General features: G+C 40.8%; 1 pseudogene; it reads left to right on the forward strand.

Annotated features, from left to right (window-relative positions):
* The first annotated feature begins 5,296 nt into the window (after nucleotides 1-5,296).
* Nucleotides 5,297-20,395, forward strand: part of LOC129088170 (serine/threonine-protein kinase pim-1-like) — a 25,407-nt pseudogene continuing 10,308 nt past the window's right edge.

Here is a 20,395-nt window from a genome sequence, read left to right on the forward strand (position 1 = left end):
TGGAGAGACATTACTCCAAGGAGGACATACTCTGGGCCCAGAGACATATGAAAGGATGCTCATCATCACTAACCATCAGAAAAATGCAAATAAAACCACAATGAGATACTACGTCACACCGTTTAGAATGGCCATCATAAACAAATCAACAAATAATAAGTGCTGATGAGGTTGTGGAGAAAAGGGAACCCTAGTATACGCTGCATGGGAATTAAAATAAAAAAAGAAGAAGAATTATCACCAGTGAAATGTTCATACTACCCAAAACAATTTATATATTCAATACAATTTCTATTAATACTAATGGCATATTTCCCAGGCCTAGAACAAAAGTTCAAAAAAAATGTTATGAATCTGAAAAAAAAAAAAAACCCTAAATAGACTCAGCATTCTTGAGAAAGAATAACAAAGCTGGAGGGATCACAATACCTGATATCAAACTATACTATAAGGTCATTGTAATCAAAACGGTCTGGTACTTACATAAAAACACACACCTAGATCAATGCAACAGAATAGAGAGCCCTGAAATAAACCCATGCCTTTGTGGTCAATTAATATTTCACATAGTAGGCAAGAGCATACATTAGAGTATATAGACAGTCTATTCAACAAATGCTGTTGGAACACTTGTTAAAAAAAAATGAAGCTAGACCAGCAACTTACACAGTATACCAGAATAAACTTAAAGTGGATAAAAAATTTAAATATAAGTCATGATACCATAAAAGTCCTAGAGGAAGACACAGGCAATAAAATTTAAGATATCTCACACAGCAATATTTTTGTTGAGATATCTCCTAGGGCAAGCAAAATAAATGAAAAAAATAAACAAATGGGACTACATCAAATTAAAAAGCTTTTGCATAGCTAAAGAACCATTATCAAAATGAAAAGGGAACCAACTGTATGGGAGAACATATTTGCCAATGATACATTGGACAAGCATTTAATCTCCAAAATATGTAAGAACTCATAGAATCAACCCAAGACCAACAATCCAATTTAAAAATGGGCAAAGGACCAGAACAGACCTGTCCAAGGAGGACATAGAGATGGCCCATAGATATATGAAAAGATACTCAACATCACTAGCCATCAGAGACATGAAAATTAAAACCACTATGATGCATCACCTAACACTTGCCAGACTGGCTACTATCAATGAATCAATGAACAACAAGTGCTGGCAATGATGTGGAGAAAAGGAAACTCTACAGCATTTTTGGTGGGAATGCAGACTGGTGTAATCAATCTGGAAAACAGTATGTAGTTTCCTCAAACAATTAAAAATAGAAATGCTTTTATGACCCAGTGATTCCACTGCTAGGAATAAGAATTATGAAACACCAATTCAAAAGAATATATGCAACCCTATGTTCACAGCAGCATTATTTACAATAGCCAAGATTTGAAAACAGCCTAAGTGCCCATCAGTAGATGAGTGGATAAAACAGCTGTGGTACAATTACATGATGGAATACTATGCAGCAGTAAAAAGTAGGAATTCTTACCTTTTGAAACAGCATGGGTGGATCCGGAGACTATTACGCTAAGTGAAATAAGCCAGTCAATGAAAGACAAATACCATATGATCTCACTTCTAAGTAAAATCTAATCAACAAAATAAACTAATGAGCAAAATAGAGTCAAGGCATGGAACAGACTAACAGCTGTCAGAGGGGAGGTGGGAGGGGTACTGGTTGATAGAATATGACAGGATTAGTCAAAGAACATATATGCATGACACATAAGCATGGACAACGTTGTGGAGATTGTGAGAATGGGGGGGGGCAGGCTGGTAGGTAGGGGGTAAAGAGGGAAAATTTGGAACAGTAATACCATAAATAATAAAATATGTAACAGAAAAAAATGACTTGCAAATTTACTACCACATTCAATTAGATGGACAGACTTTATGAAAGACATGAAAATGTGGGGTCGATTGGAAGAATTCAGTGATTTGCAAGCTGTAAGAAAGAAATAAGAGAATTGCAAAGGGCTTGGCCATTGTGCCTCCATTGGTTGGAGCATCATCCCATAAACAGAAGGGTTGCAGGTTCAACCCTCAGTCAGGGCACACGCCTAGTTGCGGGTTTGCTCCCCTGGGTCAGGGCGCATATGGGAGGCAATTGATCAATGTTTCTTCTAACATCAAAGTTTCTCTGTCTGTCTGTCTGTCTGTCTCTCTCTCTCTCTCCTCCCTCCTGCCCCCACTCTCCTGCCTCTCTAAAAAGCAATGAAAAAATGTCCTCTGGTAAGGATAAAAAAAGAGGGGGAGAGAAATTGCAGAGAGGTCAATGTAATAATTGAAACAAAAAGAAAATTTAGTATTCTTGATTACTGATACATGATTACAACTAATTTCATATAAATATATTAAAATATATAAAAATGATACATTAGATAGAGGTTTGATCTCCAAGATACATAAAGAACTCACTGGACTCCACTCCAAGAAGACAAACGATCCAATCCAAACATGGGCAAAGGACCTGGGCAGACGCTTTTCCAAGGAGGAGATACAGAGGGCCCAGAGGCATTTGAAAGGATGCTCAGCATCACTAGCCATCAGAGAAATGCAGATCAAAACCACCATGAGGTACTACCTCACACCAGTCAGAAGGGCCATCATAAACAAATCAACAAACAACAGGTGCTGGCAAGGCTGTGGAGAAAAGGGAACCCTCATATACTGTTGGTGGAAATGCAGACTGGTGCGGCCCTTGTGGAAAGCAGTGTGTAATTTCCTCAAAAAGCTGAAAATGGAACTGCCTTTTGATCCAGTGATTCCCCTGCTGGGACTATATCCTAAGAATACCAAAACACCAATTCAAAAGAACCTATGCACCCCACTGTTCATAGCAGCACAATTTACAATAGCCAAGGGTTGGGAGCAACCTAAATGCCTATCAGTAGATGGTTGGATCAAAAAATTATGGTACATTTACGCAACGGAATACTACACAGCAGAAAGAAAAAAGAACTACTAAACTTCGCGCATGGATGGAACTAGAGAGCATTATGCTAAGCGAAATAAGCCAGGGGGCGAAAGACAAATACCATATGGTCTCACCTATAAGTGGAACCTAACCAACAATACAAAGATGCAAGGAAAATAAGACCAGCAACACTGAAAGGAAAAGAAACCAACAGAGACAAGAGGGAAGGAGGGAGGCGGGACAGGGGAAAAGAAAGGGAAGGGGAAAGTCAAGGAACATATAGCAAGGACTCATGGACAAAACCAAAGGGGAAGAGTTGAGGGAGGGAGGGAGGGGGCAAGGGAAAGTGGTGGGGGGTAGGCAGAGACAAATGTATTTGAAAAAATAAATTAATTAATTAAAAAAATTTATCCAAATTTATCATGGATTTTGATATTTAAAAAATAAATTAATAAAAACAATCTGCATTTTTAAAAAATTATGCTGTATTAAATATGTAATATGTGATGAAGTTGAAACCATATTAAATATATAATAAATTGTAATTATAATTAAATATAAAGAAATGTCTAATTGAAAATACTTTTCATGTTCATTTTTAAGGTCCAAATTAGTGTTTAAAGTGGGTGTACTAGTAGACAAGTAGAACCTTGAAATTAGCATTTTAAATATAAATTCATTACTGTATGTAATATCTTTTATGTATTTTATCCTTGACTTTTTGAATTCTTAAAAAAATCTTTAGACATTTGTTAATGTTAATATCAAAATATATATCTCAGAAACCATATTAAGTGACATATAATCTTGTCTTTCATTTTGCTATCCAATGGATTTCTTGTAGAGCTACTTTAATTTTTTTCTTTAAAAATATATATCTGTGAAATACTAAGTTTTGCCACAAGGTGGCTCTTCCTAGATTCTAAATTACCTATAACATATAAGCAGCTTTGAGGGAAAAAATTTTCCTTAGAGAATATATTATCTCTTGCATGTTCTTTTAAAGCAAAAGTAAAATGAGATAAAGCCAGTCTGGAGAAAGGAGGAAAAAAATCTAAGCACAATAAAATATACAACTAAATGTAATTTCAATAATTTATGTGTGCATGTATGTGTGTAAGAGAGGTAGAGACAGATAGAGAGACAGAGGCTGTTGCCATAACATATCTTTCTAGAAGATACTCAGGGTCCTGAATAACTGTAGTAGAATGTGGTACCTTTAGGAACCTCCTAAATGGAAGACACCCTGAACAGGTTCTTCCATTGCTGTCTTCGAAATCCATGATTGCTCCTTTTTCACTTGCATAGGAATATATCTCCCATTCAACGTCAGATGCAGGCGGAGTATAAAATCATTTAAAATCATTTACTTAAGGAACACCTTTACTAGCATTTGAGAGAATCCTGAAAAGCATTCATTCATTCAACAAATATATATTGGCCCAGACTATATTCCAGACACTGTAGTAAACAACACAGCAGAGCAGTTAAGAACACAGACTGGCACCAGATTGCCTAGGTTGCAATAGTGGTCTACTCCTTCCTGTGGGTCATCTTGGTGAAATGCTTAACTTTTGTATCTAGATTTCCTCTATGTGAAGTGGGTATACTGCAAGTTGTCATGAAGATCAAATAAATCAATATACCTCTGAGTGGTGTAGCTCAGTTGGCAGGGCATCCTCTCACAAAGCAAAAGGTCAAAGTTCAATTCCAGGTCAGGGCTCCAGCCTGGGTTGCAGGTTTTTTCCCCTGCTGAGAACAGAAGTGCAGGAGACAGCCTACTAATGTTTCTCTCTCACATTGCTGTTTTTCTCCCTCTCTTTTTCTCTCCTTTTTCCTCTCTCTAAAAATAAATGAATAAATTTTTAAAAATAATATGTTAAAAAGTACTTGCTATGTTTAAGTGCTTGATAAGTGCTTGCTATTATTACAAGGCACTGTAGTGGATACAAATCACATCAGCAAACTCCTTGACACTTCCTCAATTGAAAGGTGAAATCTAATCGCTTTTCTTTAGGTATCTGCCTACCTTCATGAGTCATCCCCAACAAACAGAATGCACTGACCTCTGAAGCTAGTTTAAAAAATATATATCTGCAACAGATTGAATGCAGGAATACATATGGAGACTCCAGCTGTGTAATGTAAAATGATGTCATTCTTATCACTAAATTTTGTTTTTAGAAAATTATTTTATAAATGTGTATTATATGTGTTAAAAAAAAATATCATGGTCCTCTCCTCCTTTGGAACCCAGTCACCATGTTGTGAGGAAAAAAAGGAACAGGAGACAAGGAAAGACCATGTGGAGTTCTGGACAACAGCTCCAACTAAGGTTTCAGGCAACAGCGAGCATGGATGAGCCACTGGTGATTCCAGCCCCCACCTTCACACCGCCCCAGGTGTCAATGAGTAGGGCAAAGGTGAGCTGTCTCCCTAAAGTCCTGCTCACATTGCAAATGCATGAACAAAATATATGCATTACTTTAAGTGACTAAGCTTTGTCATGGTGAGTCTTTCATCAATAGGCAATAAGAACATGGACTGTAACCCATAAAAGAGACCCAGGTTCTTCCGTCCAAGAGTAATTCAGCCTAATAGAGAGGAACAGTGTGATATACTCAAAAAAAAATCATGGACTCTGGAGCCAGTCAGTCGAGAATCCCAATGCTCTCTGTTTACTGCCAAATACCTCTCTGAACTCTGTTTCCGCATTTGGAAAGTCAGGAGAGCACTTGCCCTCTAAGGACTGCTCCATGCCCTAGCACATCATCACCCTTCCTAAAGTCTTGCCTCTTTCCCATTTATTCCAGACACCAGAGACAGTAATCTGTCTGAACTGAAAATATGATCCTGGGCTCTCTTCCCTGTCTTCCCAGTAGTAAATTTCTGTCCATTAAAGTAGCTGCCCATTCCCAGTAGTAAATTTCTAAGCTATTCAACTTGGCTTTCAAGACCCTTTGACACCTGGTCTTCCTTCACCTCCTTTGCTTCATCCCAGATTCTATACTTTGTGGTATTTGCACTATGAACTTTTTCTATTTCTTTTCTTAGACTTCCTTCTGAAATCCAAAGAGTCCACAGGGCCCCATGTACAGTCTAATCTCTACATGGTATTCCAGCCACAGAAATGTGAGCCTTAAGCCTGGAAACTTGAAGGGCAAGGTAGACCTTCACTATGAGGGGTCTCAAAGAGGTAACACAGAATCACACATAATTTCACAGAAAGCTACCTAAAGATTCCCTTTATAAATCTCTCCTTTCCCTGAAGGATTTCCATTCTCAGCAGCTAGCAAGCATCTGCTCTTTCGCCATCCAGTTCTCTTACCATTAGGTAACTCCACCCTCCACTCCACCCAGTCCCTATCATGCACCACTGCTGGTTCCCAGTCTTCCATTCCAGCCCAACAGCCAAGGTAATCCATTCTAGGATGGTGTAAGACATCCAAAGAACCCGGCAGTTTCAGAGTCCTAGACTCCTCCCATTTCCTCAGGAAGTAAGCATACATGAAACTTGCTGAGAAAAGCAGTCTCTGCTCCCTTTCAGTTGCTTTCCTTATTTAAAACAAGTATCAGCTCATTACTAGATTATGAAGAAGACCTAACAAGCAAGATTAATCTTTCCACCTTAAAGTCAAGAGTATATGGAAAATTGCACATATTCATATATTCTTGTTTGCCCCTAATACACCTGACTCTATTATGCTGTTTTTCACCTCCAGACCTCAGAAAATACTGTGTTCCCCAGAACACCTCCTCCCTCCCCCTACTTTCAATCCTTATTCCCTTCACCTTTCTAACTTTTAGTCATCCTTCAGGTCTGAACTTTGATGTCATTTTCTCCAGGAAGTCATCATTGACAATCCATCCCACAGCCTGGGTTGGCACACCGCCTTTGTGTGAACACCCACTAATTCACCCAATTACAGTGTTCCTCTGCTGTATTGTAATTTTCTATTTGCTCTATCTCCTTCCAGCTCTCTGGAAGGGCCATCAGAGCAATAACTAATTCTACTTCCTGTCTCTTGGTTCATTCTGTGTCAACCGTAAGTGCTCAATAAGTATCTGTTATTGGTGAAAAGAATAAATGAAGTAGCATGTGAAGTGACTAGCAGAGAACCTGACAACTCCAAGAAGAATACCTCTTTCTTCTTTATGCTGATCAGGTACCCTGTTGAAAGATCCATCCTAGCATCTAGAACACGTTCATGTTGATTTAAATACCAATCTCTACTTAACTGGTGACTAGAGTCAGTAAGCATGACATATTTACTTTTGAATGGCCAACACTTGGAATTATGTTTCATACACACAAGGTACTCAAGAAATATGGACTGACTGAATAAATAGGGAGACAAATATGCAAACAATTTTAATACAGTATAATAAAGGCCAAAATCTATTCAATGGATAAACAGAGGCATAGAGGAAGAAATGCCAACTAAGCATGGAAAAGTTATGAAAAAAATTACATGAAGGATTTAAAGTGTGAGTTGTATGAATTCAATCTTTCAAAGGGTAGGGGAAAACAGCATGGACCAAGGAAATGAGACATTTCACATTAATGACAAGTGATTCATTCAGTATGTGGACTAAAGAGAGAAAAAAAAAAGAAAATCAGAAATGATGAGGTTAGGGTGACAGGCAGGGGCCAGATCATAATAGTCTTTGGGTGCTGGCTGCCAAGCTAAGGGGTTTTTCACATTTTCTCTCATAAGTGACTGAGCAAGAATAAAGGATTTTGAGCAGGTGATTACAATACATGTAGATTTGTGTTCCAGAATGCCCACTCTAGTAGCAGAAGTGGAAAATAAATGTCTGGTGGCAAAGAGTCTGATCTGGTGCTAACTGTATTTGTCCAGGGCAATATGGGTAGATGCCCAAAGGAAGGTATTTGTAGTGATGGGAAAGAAAAGTTTTTGAAACATATTATAAAACAATTGACAGAGACTTCATCTGCCAGGGCATAAGGAATTCATAAGAGAAGCCCTGGGACAATTCAGTTGTCTGCTTTGGGTGATCTGGTAGGTAGGAATGCCATCACCAACCAAAGTAGAGAGGAGAAATGATGTCTTTAAAGTGCTGATGTGACATTCAAGTAGGAATATTCAACCAGTTATTGGATATAAGCCCAAGTGGTTACTACTTTCTCTTTTGTTTCTCAGAATGTATCTCTTCACTTGTAGGGAAGGGAAAACTGGGGGTGGAGGTCAACTTGACCGTTTCTCCAGCTGGACTGTTATCCATAGGCAGATACTTGTCATCACTAAGCTGCAACAGTGGAGCCGGTGCCTCTTCCTATGGGTCATTGGAGAGAGAGCTACACTTCCCCACTCTGTACTAGATACCACTTAATCTGACTTTCCTCAAATGAAGACAGGTCTCAGTGGAAGTATAAGCTGATACTCTTGACAAAGAATTCTTCAAAACCTTCCCAACCTTTCTCTAAAAGCTGTCCATCTTTATCGGCTAATTGGGACACCATCCAAGTTCTTCTGCCTCCTACATAGGAGATATATATATATATATATGTTTATATTTATATTTATATATATATGTTTATATTTATATTTATATATATACATATATATCCCCATCATTGGTCACCTCTCACCATGTCATTGACTCCTTATAGATACCATTATTGATTGTTTTTCAGCATCCATGTTCCATTCTCTCTTCCTAACAGCATCCAGATTCATATTGAGATATACACCCAATCCCTCATGCAACCCATGTACCTTGGGTCAAGCTCATTCAAAATCTCCTACCTCAGGGGAAGACCTTGGCTGACTTAAGTTAGCAAACATATATTCCCTGGCCTCAGTCACCGGAGGATTGTTGGGCATGTGGCTTATACAGTCCAACTAGGATGAATCATAGAACTCTTGCTTGTAATACTAAGATGTAAATTCTTTTCCTCACAAAAATAAAAAAGGAAACATATATAACTCAATATTCCTAGAGGCCGTCCTATACCATCCATCTAACTAGCTTAGTACCACAGAAAAGGAAAAGAACCATTAATACATCAGATCACCTCAAACCTAAAACCTGTCCTCCTGTCACTGAGCTCAATCAGAAGTGGGGCAGGGGGGCCTACTGCTTGCCACCTCCAAGGCAAAACTCCAAAGACAGAGTTCAGTAGAAAGGAAAGGAATCTTTTATTTAAGAAATGCCAAAGTCTGTTTCCTCAAAAATCCACAAAGAAAAATCACCCTGTCACTCTCTGCCAGCTCAGTTCAAAGTTGAATCAAGGACCTCTTCTCCCACCCAAAATTACTGTAAATGTAGATGGCTTAGTTGGTTTCCATTCACTGTCTAGTTGCAGGCATCTTTCGGAGTCTGTGCACTCAGGAATTCTACTCAGGGTGCACTGTCCTCTTCCTACAGCTGCTCATAGGCCTGTGCTGGTGACCACTGGTAAGCCCATGCTAGGGAGGGCTGCAGCCTGCTGCCATTGACAAGTCCATGCAGGGGAGTGGCATGGCAGAGGGTCTGCCACTGACAGGCCTGGTCTCCTCCCCGCCCTTCTTACAGACCCTAATGATCTGGAGCTAGGATCTCAAGGCCCCAGCAGCTGGGAAGAAGGGGAGATTAAAAAGAGAAAGTGGTGTTTCCATGAGCTCCTTTTAAATAATCTTCCCCAGAATCCCTTGCACAGCCCCTAGCATGCCTGACCCTGGTTGCCAAGGTGATGCACACATGTGCAGTTCAACCTCTCCCCAATTTCTGGGGGCAGGGTCCCCCATTACACTCCTGGATTTTCAGATAACTGTGCCAATGCATATTCTTATTAATTTTTCAGCAAGTCAGAGACATATTTTCTATTATTTTTACCCCCAAGTCAAACTAACTCAGAATCTGGTATTAAAATGTGGGATGAGCTGAGTGAGAGAAGCATGGTACAGGATACATCCCAGGCTGAGGAGCTAGCCATCATGATAATGAGACTGAGAAATCATTGAGAAACATTGACCTCTTATTGCTATGATGGGAAATAAACAGCCGCTCTTCACAAATACTGTCTCACAAAAGGACATGCCATCCTCTCTCTTCAGGATTCCTCGCTGTTATCTAGGTGATGTTGGTGATTGTCCAATTTCTGAACTGGCACCCCTCAGTAAGTATTTTGAAGAAAACTCCTGGCTCCAACTTCAGGTGCACCATACCTTTAGAACACAGAGAATTTAGCAACTTGTAACTTCTGCTTTGGGACTTAGCTGTCATTGGTGATAAATTTCATTTATCACTTAGTTGCACATCTTTATCTCTGTGTAAATCTATACCTACACACAGTGCCATATACATACCCATACTTATATCTATATCCATATAAATGTTTTGTCTATATCTCTACACACATATACATATCTCTATCTATATATATGTTTGTGTATAAGTCTATACATCCAGGTGCATACATAATATTATGTTGTTGTGACATTAGGGATGTTGCAGCAATTAAATGAATTAATATATGTAGATGCTTAATGGAAATTTGTTGAATGAATGAATGAATGAATGAATGAATGAATAGCACTTGCACAATTTTAAGTTCTCAATAAAGGCTAGACATTATTATTTGTATTTATTGTAGTAAAGGTAGTAACAACGGACAACTCCAACTGAAACTCACTTATCAATAAGAAAATGTGGGGGGGGAAGATGGCGGAGGAGTGAAAGGGAGTCACGCTGACCTCCTCCCAAAACCAAACTGGAATTGCAACTAAATAATGGAGTAATAACCTGGAAAGCAGTGGAGCGATAGTGGGAGAGGAGCCTTGGTGCCGCGGACAGTGGATTCTACTCTCACACATCCCAACGGGTGAGAATTGCGGTGGAGGCTCGAGAGGGTGGGCTGGGTGCGCACGGGCACTGGCACCAGAGGGACATTGAAACGGCCAGTTAGCGTCCCCCCGAGAAGAACGGGGTCTGAATCATAAACAGGAACCCCTAAACTACAGCAGCTAAAGGTGAGAAAATACAGACAAAACGCAACCCCAAAAACCTTAGGGGCGCTCTCTGCCAGAGACAGGTGGCTGGGGATGCAAAAAGACATTTAAAGGGCAAACGCAAAAGTTGCAGCGGCAGCCACCCTCCTTGATCGCTGGGTACAGGCGGCAGCAGGGTGGGCTGGTGCTTCGGAAAAGACTGGTGAGGAAAACTTTGTGAAGAGAACTGACACGGCAGCCGGCAGCCGGTGGAGCCCGGGTGATAACGCACTTGCCACTCTGCAGCTACCATCTCGCTCAGGCATAAGGGAATCAATTAACCTGCCTTTTGTGCGCTCCGCACACAGCTTGTATGCCTGTGAGCTACCGGGCTGAGTGCAGACTGTCTGGGAGAGCCTTGAGAAGAGACTGGAGACAGAGGCGTTGGGGAAAGAACAGGAGGAGGAACCGGGGAGTCCCGACTCCCTCCCCATTTGGTAGTCTCCATGGTGGGCTGGAAAGGCGCGACCCCAAAGAGGCATAAGCGGGGGCGCATGAACCAGACTGCTTGCGATTGAAACGCAGTCTGCACAGGGGTTGGATCCTTGGCCGAAGGGGTCACAGAACTGCCCAGAGGCCCCTGAGGGGAGACTAGAGACGGAGGCATTGGGGAAAGAACGGGAGGAGGAACCGGGGAGTCCCGACTCCTTCTCCTTGCCGAAGTCTCCATTGCGCGGGAAGAGGCCACACCCCCAAAGAGCCAAAATCCGAAAAGCAAACATAGACACCCCCAAAACACCCAGAGCAGGCACGCACACTTGCGCGGAGTGACCAGCGAGGGTTGGCGAGTGTGTGTGTGACCCACGCGGGCTGGCGAACGCTTGCACCTGCCGGCAAGGCCTCACACAGACTGGCACCCATACAGCCTGCGAGGGAGTGCACAGAGGGGCAAGGGCAGGCTTAAATTGACCTACCCGCCACGATTGCGGAGAGGCCCACAAAATAAGTAGAGCTGCCCAGAGTCCCTGGAGGAGAGACCAGAAACAGGATTAATCGGAGAGTCCTAGAGCTGATTTCCTCCCATTTCCGTAGTCCCCATTTGGCGAGGGCAAGCAACGCACCCAAAGAGCCAAAAGCAGGGAAAACACACAATAGAAGACCCTAAACTGACCAGTGCCACGAAGCTCGCGTGCCAGGGAGGCCAGATAAGTATGGGAGGTCGCCAATAAGCCCCCTGGTCTGGGGCAAACACATGCAGCCCAGGCAGGTGGGGGACCCTGCCGCGCTGGGAACGCGCTCAAGGAGCCCGCGTGAGAGCGCAGAGATATCCCAAAAATTAGCCCAGCCCTGACCGAAGGGGTCACAGAGCTGCTCCAAGCAGGAGTCAGACACAGGCATTAGACTCCTGAAAGGCTCAAACAAACAACCCAAGGCCCTTATAGGGTCAACAACTGACATCATTAGCGGCAGGCCCAGAAGGAAAAGTAAAGGACAAAAATACTTAACAGACTCTCACAAAAATGGGAAGAAAAGGAAGTTCCCCTCAAATGAGTGGAAAAGGGGACTCCCCACAGAGAGAGCTCAATGAAATAGAGGCAAGGGAACTATCAGATATGGAATTCAAAACAATGGTTCTAAGGAAGCTCAATGAGCTCAGCCAGCTCAAAGAGAACTATGAGAAACTGAAGAGAAACTATCAGGATCTTACAGCAAACTATATCAGCCTGGAAAAGGACATAGAAACTATCAAGAAGACACAAGAGGATATGAAGAATACCATTTCTGAATTGAAGAACACAGTAGAAGGAATCCAAAGCAGGCTGGATGAAGCCGAGGATTGAATCAGTGAGGAGGAGGACAAGGTAGAAAAAAGCTCCCAGAAAGAACAAGAAATGGAAAAATGGCTCAAAAAGAATGAAGAAGCATTTAGGGAAATGCAGGACAACCTGAAACGCAATAATATCCGTATAATAGGGATACCAGAAGGAGAAGAAGAGGAGCAAGGAATAGAGAACCTCCTCGAAAAAGTAATGATGGAAAATTTCCCTAATTTGAGGAGAGAAAGGCTCTCATGGATCCAGGAGGCACAGAGGACCCCACTCAAGAGGGACCCAAGGAGGTCCACTCCAAGACACATCATCATTAAAATGGCAAATGTCAAAGACAAAGAGAGAATCCTCAAGGCAGCAAGGGAGAAGGAGAAAGTAACATACAAGGGGACCCCAATACGCCTAGGAGCTGACTTCTCAACAGAAACACTACAAGCCAGAAGGGAATGGCAACAAATATTCCAAACCATGAAAAGCAAGCGCCTACAGCCAAGGCTGCTCTACCCAGCTAGGCTCTCCATTAAAATAGAAGGAGAAATACGGAGTTTCCCAGACAAAAGAAGGCTAAAAGAATACATCTCTACCAAACCAGCACTCCAAGATACGCTAAGGGGACTGGTTTAAGCAGATGAAGGAAAAGAATGAGACAGAGAGGAACACAAGTACAAAGAGAAAAGATGAGTAAGTTTCTATCAGTAATATCTCTCAATGTGAATGGACTAAATGCCCCAATCAAAAGACACAGGGTAGCTGAATGGATAAGAAAACATGACCCACATATATGCTGCCTACAAGAGATCCACCTCAGAGCAAAAGACCTACACAGATTGAAAGTAAAGGGATGGAAAATAATATTCCAAGCAAATGGACATGAGAAAAAGGCTGGCATTGCCATACTTGTATCAGACCAAGTAGATTTCAAAACAAAGGCCATAAAGAGAGACCCAGAGGGGCACTTTATCATACTTAAAGGAAGAATCTATCAAGAAGACATCAACATTTTAAACTTATATGCTCCCAATATAGGAGCCCCCAAGTTTATAAGGAAATTGTTGGATGACTTGAAAAAAGATATAGACAGCAACACACTGATAGTAGGGGATTTCAACACCCCACTGTCAAAAATGGACAGATCTTCCAAACAAAACATTAATAAACATATCGTGGCGCTGAATGTCACACTGAATCAAAGAGACTTAACTGACATATTAGAACCTTACATCCCAAAGAAGAAAAATACACATTCTTTTCAAATGCTCATGGCAGTTTTTCAAAGATAGACCACATGATAGGACACAAAGCAAGCCTCAGGAAATTCAGGAAAATTGAAGTAATATCAAACTTTTTCTCAGACCACAAGGCCTTGAAACTCGAAATCAACCTCAAAGAGAAACTTCAAAAACTTGCAAACTCATGGGGACTGAACAGTACACTCTTAAACAATGAATCGGTCAATAATGAGATAAGAGAAGAAATCAAAAAATTTCTGGAAACAAATGAAAATGAACAGACAACTGTCCAAAACCTATGGGACACAGCAAAGGCGGTCCTGAGAGGGAAGTTCATAGCAATACAGGCTTACCTTAAAAAGATAGAAACATTTCAAATAAAAGACCTAACACTACAACTTCAAGAACTGGAGAAACAACAACAAATAAATCCCAGAGCAAGGAGAAGGAAGGAAATAGTCAAGATTAGAGCAGAACTGAATGACATAGAGACAAAAAGAACAATCCAGAGGATCAACCAATCCAGAAGCTGGTTCTCTGAAAAGATTCATAAAGTTGACAAGCCTTTAAGCAGACTCATCAAGAAAAAAAGGGAGAGGACCCAAATTAATAATATCAGAAATGAAAGAGGAGAAATAACAACTGATACCACAGAAATACAAATGATCATCAGAAACTATTATGAACAATTATATGCCAAGAAATTTGAAAATCTTGATGAAATGGACAAATTTTTAGAAAAGTATAATCTTCCAACACTGAAGGAGGAAAAAACAGAAAGCTTGAACAGACCGATAACAGCTGGGGAAATTGAAGCCGTCATCAAGAAACTCCCAGCACACAAAAGCCCAGGGCCGGATGGTTTCCCAGGAGAATTTTACAAAATATTTAAGGAAGAGCTAACCCCTGTCCTTCTCAGACTATTCCAAAAAATCCAAGAGGAGGGATGACTCCCAGACTCCTTCTATGAGGCCAGCATCACCCTAATCCCAAAACCAGATAAAGACCCTACAAAGAAAGAAAACTACAGGCCAATTTCGCTGATGAACATAGATGCTAAAATCCTCAACAAAATATTGGAAAACCGCATCCAGCAATACATTCAAAAGATTATCCATCATGATCAAGTGGGATTCATCCCAGGGATGCAGGGAAGGTTCAATATACGCAAATCAGTAAACGTGATACATCACATAAATCAAAGACAAAAACCACATGATCATCTCAATAGATGCAGAAAAAGCATTTGACAAGGTACAGCACCCATTTATGATCAAAACACTCAGCAAAATGGGAATCAATGGGGCATTCCTCAACGTAATAAAGGCCATATATGAAAAACCTACAGCCAATATCATACTCAACGGGCAAAAACTGAAAGCTTTCCCACTAAGATCGGGAACACAAGGATGTCCGCTCTCACCGCTTCTTTTCAACATCGTATTGGAAGTCCTAGCCACAGCGGTCAGACAAGAGAAAGAGATAAAAGGCATCCAAATAGGAAAGGAGGAAGTAAAACTATCATTGTTTGCAGATGACATGATAGTGTACATAGAGAACCCTGTAGACTCTACCAAAAAACTCCTCAACCTAATAAGTGAATTTGGCAAAACAGCAGGATACAAAGTCAACATTCAGAAATCAAAGGTGTTTTTGTACACCAGCAATGCAATAGAAGAAGAAGAAATCAGGAAAAATATACCATTCGATATAGCACGAAAAAAGATAAAGTACCTAGGGATAAATTTAACCAAAGACACAAAAGACCTGTATGCAGAAAACTATACAACATTGAAAAAAGAAATTAAGGAAGACACAAATAAATGGAAGCATATAGCGTGCTCATGGATTGGAAGAATTAATATCCTCAAAATGACCATACTACCAAAAGCAATTTATAGATTCAACGCAATCCCTATTAAGATACCAATGACATATTTCACAGAAATAGAACAGACATTTCAAAAATTTATATGGAAGCATAAACGACCTCGAATAGCCGCAGCAATTTTGAGAAAGAAACACAAAGTAGGAGGGATCACAATACCGGACATCAAACTCTACTACAAAGCCACCATACTCAAAACAATCTGGTACTGGCACAAGAACAGACCCGTAGACCAGTGGAACAGAATAGAAAGCCCAGAAATAAGCCCAGGTCTCTACGGACATCTAATATTCGACAAAGGGGGCAGAAGCATAAAATGGAGCAATAACAGCCTCTTCAACAAATGGTGTTGGGAGAGCTGGACGGCTACATGCAAAAAAGTGAAATTGGATCATCAGCTGACACCGTACACAAAAATAAACACAAGATGGATAAAAGACTTAAATATAATTCGCAACACCATCAAAGTCCTAGAGAAGAACATTGGCAGGAAACTCTCAGATATCCCACGCAGCAATTTTTTCACTGATATGTCTCCTAAAGCAAGGGACATAAAGGAAAGAATAAACAAGTGGGACCTCATAAAAATAAGAAGCTTCTGCATGGCTAAAGAAAACATCAGCAAAATGAAAAGGGAGCCAACCCTATGGGAAAATATATTTGCTAATGATACATCAGATAGAGGTTTGATCTCCAAGATATACAAAGAACTCACTCGACTTTACTCCAAGAAGACAAACGATCCAATCAAAAAATGGGCAAAGGACCTGGGCAGATGCTTTTCTAAGGAGGGGATACAGAGGGCCCAGAGGCATTTGAAATGATGCTCAGCATCACTAGCCATCAGAAAAATGCAGATCAAAATCACCATGAGGTACCACCTCACACCGGTCAGAATGGCCATCATAAACAGATCCACAAACAACCGGTGCTGGCGAGGCTGTGGAGAAAGGGAACCCTAGTCCACTGTTGGTGGGAATGCAGACTGGTGCAGCCACTGTGGAAAGCAGTGTGGAATTTCCTCAGAAAGCTGAAAATGGAACTGCCTTTTGATCCAGTGATTCCCCTGCTGGGACTATACCCTGAGAACACCAAAACGCCAATACAAAAGAACCTATGCACCCCAATGTTCATAGCAGCACAATTTACAATAGCCAAGTCTTGGAAGCAACCTAAATGCCCATCAGTAGATGACTGGATCAAAAAATTATGGTACATATACACAATGGAATACTACGCAGCGGAAAGAAAAAAGAAGTACTAAACTTTGCGACAGCATGGATGGAACTGGAGAGCATCATGCTAAGCGAAATAAGCCAGGGGGCGAAAGACAAATACCATATGATCTCACCTATAAGCAGAACCTAACCAACAATGCAAAGAAGCAAGGAAAATATAACCAGCAACACTGAAAGGAAAAGAAATCAACAGAGACAAGAGGGAAGGGGGCGGGGGCAGGGAAAGGGAAGGGAAGGGGAAAGTCAAGGAACATATAGCAAGGACTCATGGACAAAACCAAAGGGGAAGAGCTGAGGGAGGGAAGGTGGGAGGGGGCAAGGGAAAGAGGTGGGGGGAAGGCAGAGACAAATGTATTTAAAAAGTAAATAAATTAATTAAAAAAAAACAAAAGAAAAAGAAAATGTGTATATCATCTCAGATAATTTTAAGTCTAGCTGTAGAGCAGATTCTAGGCTCAGTGATATGATCAAGATGTTTTACCCCTCTTCCCTCTGTCATCCTCATACAGGCTTCATCTCAAAGTGATGCCCTTGCAGTTGCAAGGTTACTGCCAAAGGCAGCCAGACTCTGGGCCTCCTTGTCATGACCAATTGAAGAGAAGAAGAGAATATTTCCCACAGGCCAGGAATCAAGTCCTTCCTTTTTCTTGGTCTTCCTATTGACCTTCACTTCACTCACCTATGTGGCAAGCAACCAAAAGGGACTCTGTCCAATTTATGATAAAAAAAATTTTTTTAAGATCTTAACTAGCTCATAGAACCTCTGGGAAGCTTGGGGACACTGTAGCCAGGAACAAGACCTAAAACCAAACCATAAAACCAGTCTTATGAGACACTACCACACTGAGCATTAGAACCTACACCTGGAACCACCAACATGGCAGGCGCAGGGAAGGATTCACATGGGCAGCAACACCTCAGGCATGTCTCTAGACCCTGGCAGCAGGGAAGCTGACAAAGCAAATACATGGCAATCTGGAATCTTATAGTGGTGTATCTGACCTCTCACCAAGAATCATAGGGCAGGAATTCCTGAGACACAGAAAAAGGTTCAGAAAGCTGACAGTTAGTAAGGTCTACTGCAGAGCTGTCCAGGATGTTTCTGCAAACTCAGCCACCCATACAGAGTGGTGATCCAGGGGGAAAAGAAGACTGGTGAACTCTGCAATACTTCAGAATTCAAACAAAAGTGAAAGCAAACTCTCCATTTCCATAGGAAGCAGACTAAAGCCCTGTGGTTCTTAAATTCAATAGAGGGAGGTAGCATCCCTGGAGGTCTCCAGCTTGCATCCATGGTATAAGAATTTGACTCAAGAGACACTGAATATCTAATCTCAGTGAGTGGAAAGGCTGGCATGGAGCTGTCAAGACAGCGTGATTAACCAGTGGCAAAAGCAGTGACCACAATTCACTCAGCAACAGTGACAGGGAGCAATAACCAGAACAGAATCCCTGGAGCACAGATGACCCCTGGAGAATATAATATATCTAAGAATATATAGGAAAAGGAAAATCTATAAGAAACTAGAATTCCTTAATATGAAATGGGAGCTTAAAATTAGCATTAGGTACTAATGTTAAAATCCAGTGTCCCAGACACATATGGATTACACATGTGATTAAAGAAACATCTGGCATCTGATTTCCTGGAATTGGAGCTCTCAGGAGAAGGAAAAGGGAGTGTTTTGCTAACTAGTTTCCTTTTTCCTCCTATAGAACATGCGAAGCTGCTATCCTGGAATGCTCCGCCCCCTAGTTTGTGCAAAGCTGTTTTCTTCTAGACATTTGAATCTCAGCTCTCAGGACATTCTCAGAGAGGTCTTATCTGATGCCCCGAAGTATGACTGCTGCACTCCCCCAGCCATTGTAATCTCATTACTCATTTACTGTCTTCAAAGAACATGAATCTAGCTTAATTCTTAAAACTTATACTTATGTTCATTACCTTGCCCTGCATAAACTTTCACCAGAATGTGAATATCATGAGAAGGGTGTGTTTGCATATGTTGTTGGTGATTAACTCCTGTAGCCTTAGAACAGTAACTAGTACATCTGGTAGGCACTCAACAAATATTTGTTGAATCAGTATGAAGGTCTGGCTCCTCACAAATGGAGGCTATTTGATAGCACATAAAAGTTAACCTTATCTCTCATTGTGAAGCAGTCTCTACATAAAATTTTCTACACCTTTTCTGCCTGAATAAACCTCTTACCAACTGCACCCCTCACTTCTCCTCCAGATACATACTTTACCTGATTAACTCCTTCCCAGTCCTTCTGGTCATGTAATTTTTCAACAAGGAAAGTGGAAGAAGTAAGACATCAGAACCAATACCAGGGAGCAAATCAGAATAACAATAGAGAAGCTGAGGATGAAACAGATACAGAATAACATCAGTTTATCAAGGCATTACTTTAGGAGCTGAAAATAGGATACATAAATTATACTAAAGCTAGGTAATATTCAGAGAAAAAGAAAAATAAATTAAATCATTTGGGCTAGCTACATAGTGTTAAAAGGGGGTGAGGAACCCAGGATTTCCTGGAACTAAGAGTAAAGACTTCATTTTCAACCTATGTCCTACCACAAGGCTCTTTGAGGGCCAATGCTCTACTACCACAAGGACAGGGAGTACATGGTGGAGTAGAAATCTGACCATGGGCTACACAGACAGAGCTGGGCTTGAGCCCCAACCTTGATGACCCAGATAACCTCTCAGAAAATAACTTTCCATATAGAAAGGACAACCTAACCAGTCTCTCAGAGACTCAACTGTAAAGTATCAATTATAATAATAGCACCTGCTTCTTGGGGTTATTGTGAGGGTTAAATAAATTAATGCACATAAAATCAATAGTACAGTTCTCTGCTCATAGTTAACTACTAATCATTCACTCAACAAATATGTGTATGTGTGCGTATACACATTATTAAGTATTGTCTATCTTTTTAAAGTAGTTGAACTACTGTAGTTGACTCACCAGATAATAACTATTGTTTGTTTTTCCAGGCACTCTACTAAGCACTTAACAAGCATGATCATTTTTATTTTTCACAATAACCCTGCAGAAATGACTATTATTGTTGCATATTATAGATGAAAAGAGTCAGAAGTAATACAAACAAAAGACTAGAAATAACATATGGTTTCAGCCTTCCCTGAGAGCTATCAAGCTCACCTAGGTAAGTAGGAATCCTAATGTTGATGGAATAAAGCCTTGCTATGTCTTCCAAGGCTATTTTTTGCCTGAAAACCTTTTTCTTTTTTTAGAAATGTCTCTTACACAATGGGAATATTGAAACTTGGTATCTGAATCTCAGAAAATAGAATTTC

The sequence above is a fragment of the Pteronotus mesoamericanus genome, unplaced genomic scaffold (assembly GCF_021234165.1).
Source record: "Pteronotus mesoamericanus isolate MK-2021 breed Mesoamerican mustached bat unplaced genomic scaffold, CSHL_Meso_final scaffold_54, whole genome shotgun sequence".
Taxonomy (NCBI): domain Eukaryota; kingdom Metazoa; phylum Chordata; class Mammalia; order Chiroptera; family Mormoopidae; genus Pteronotus; species Pteronotus mesoamericanus.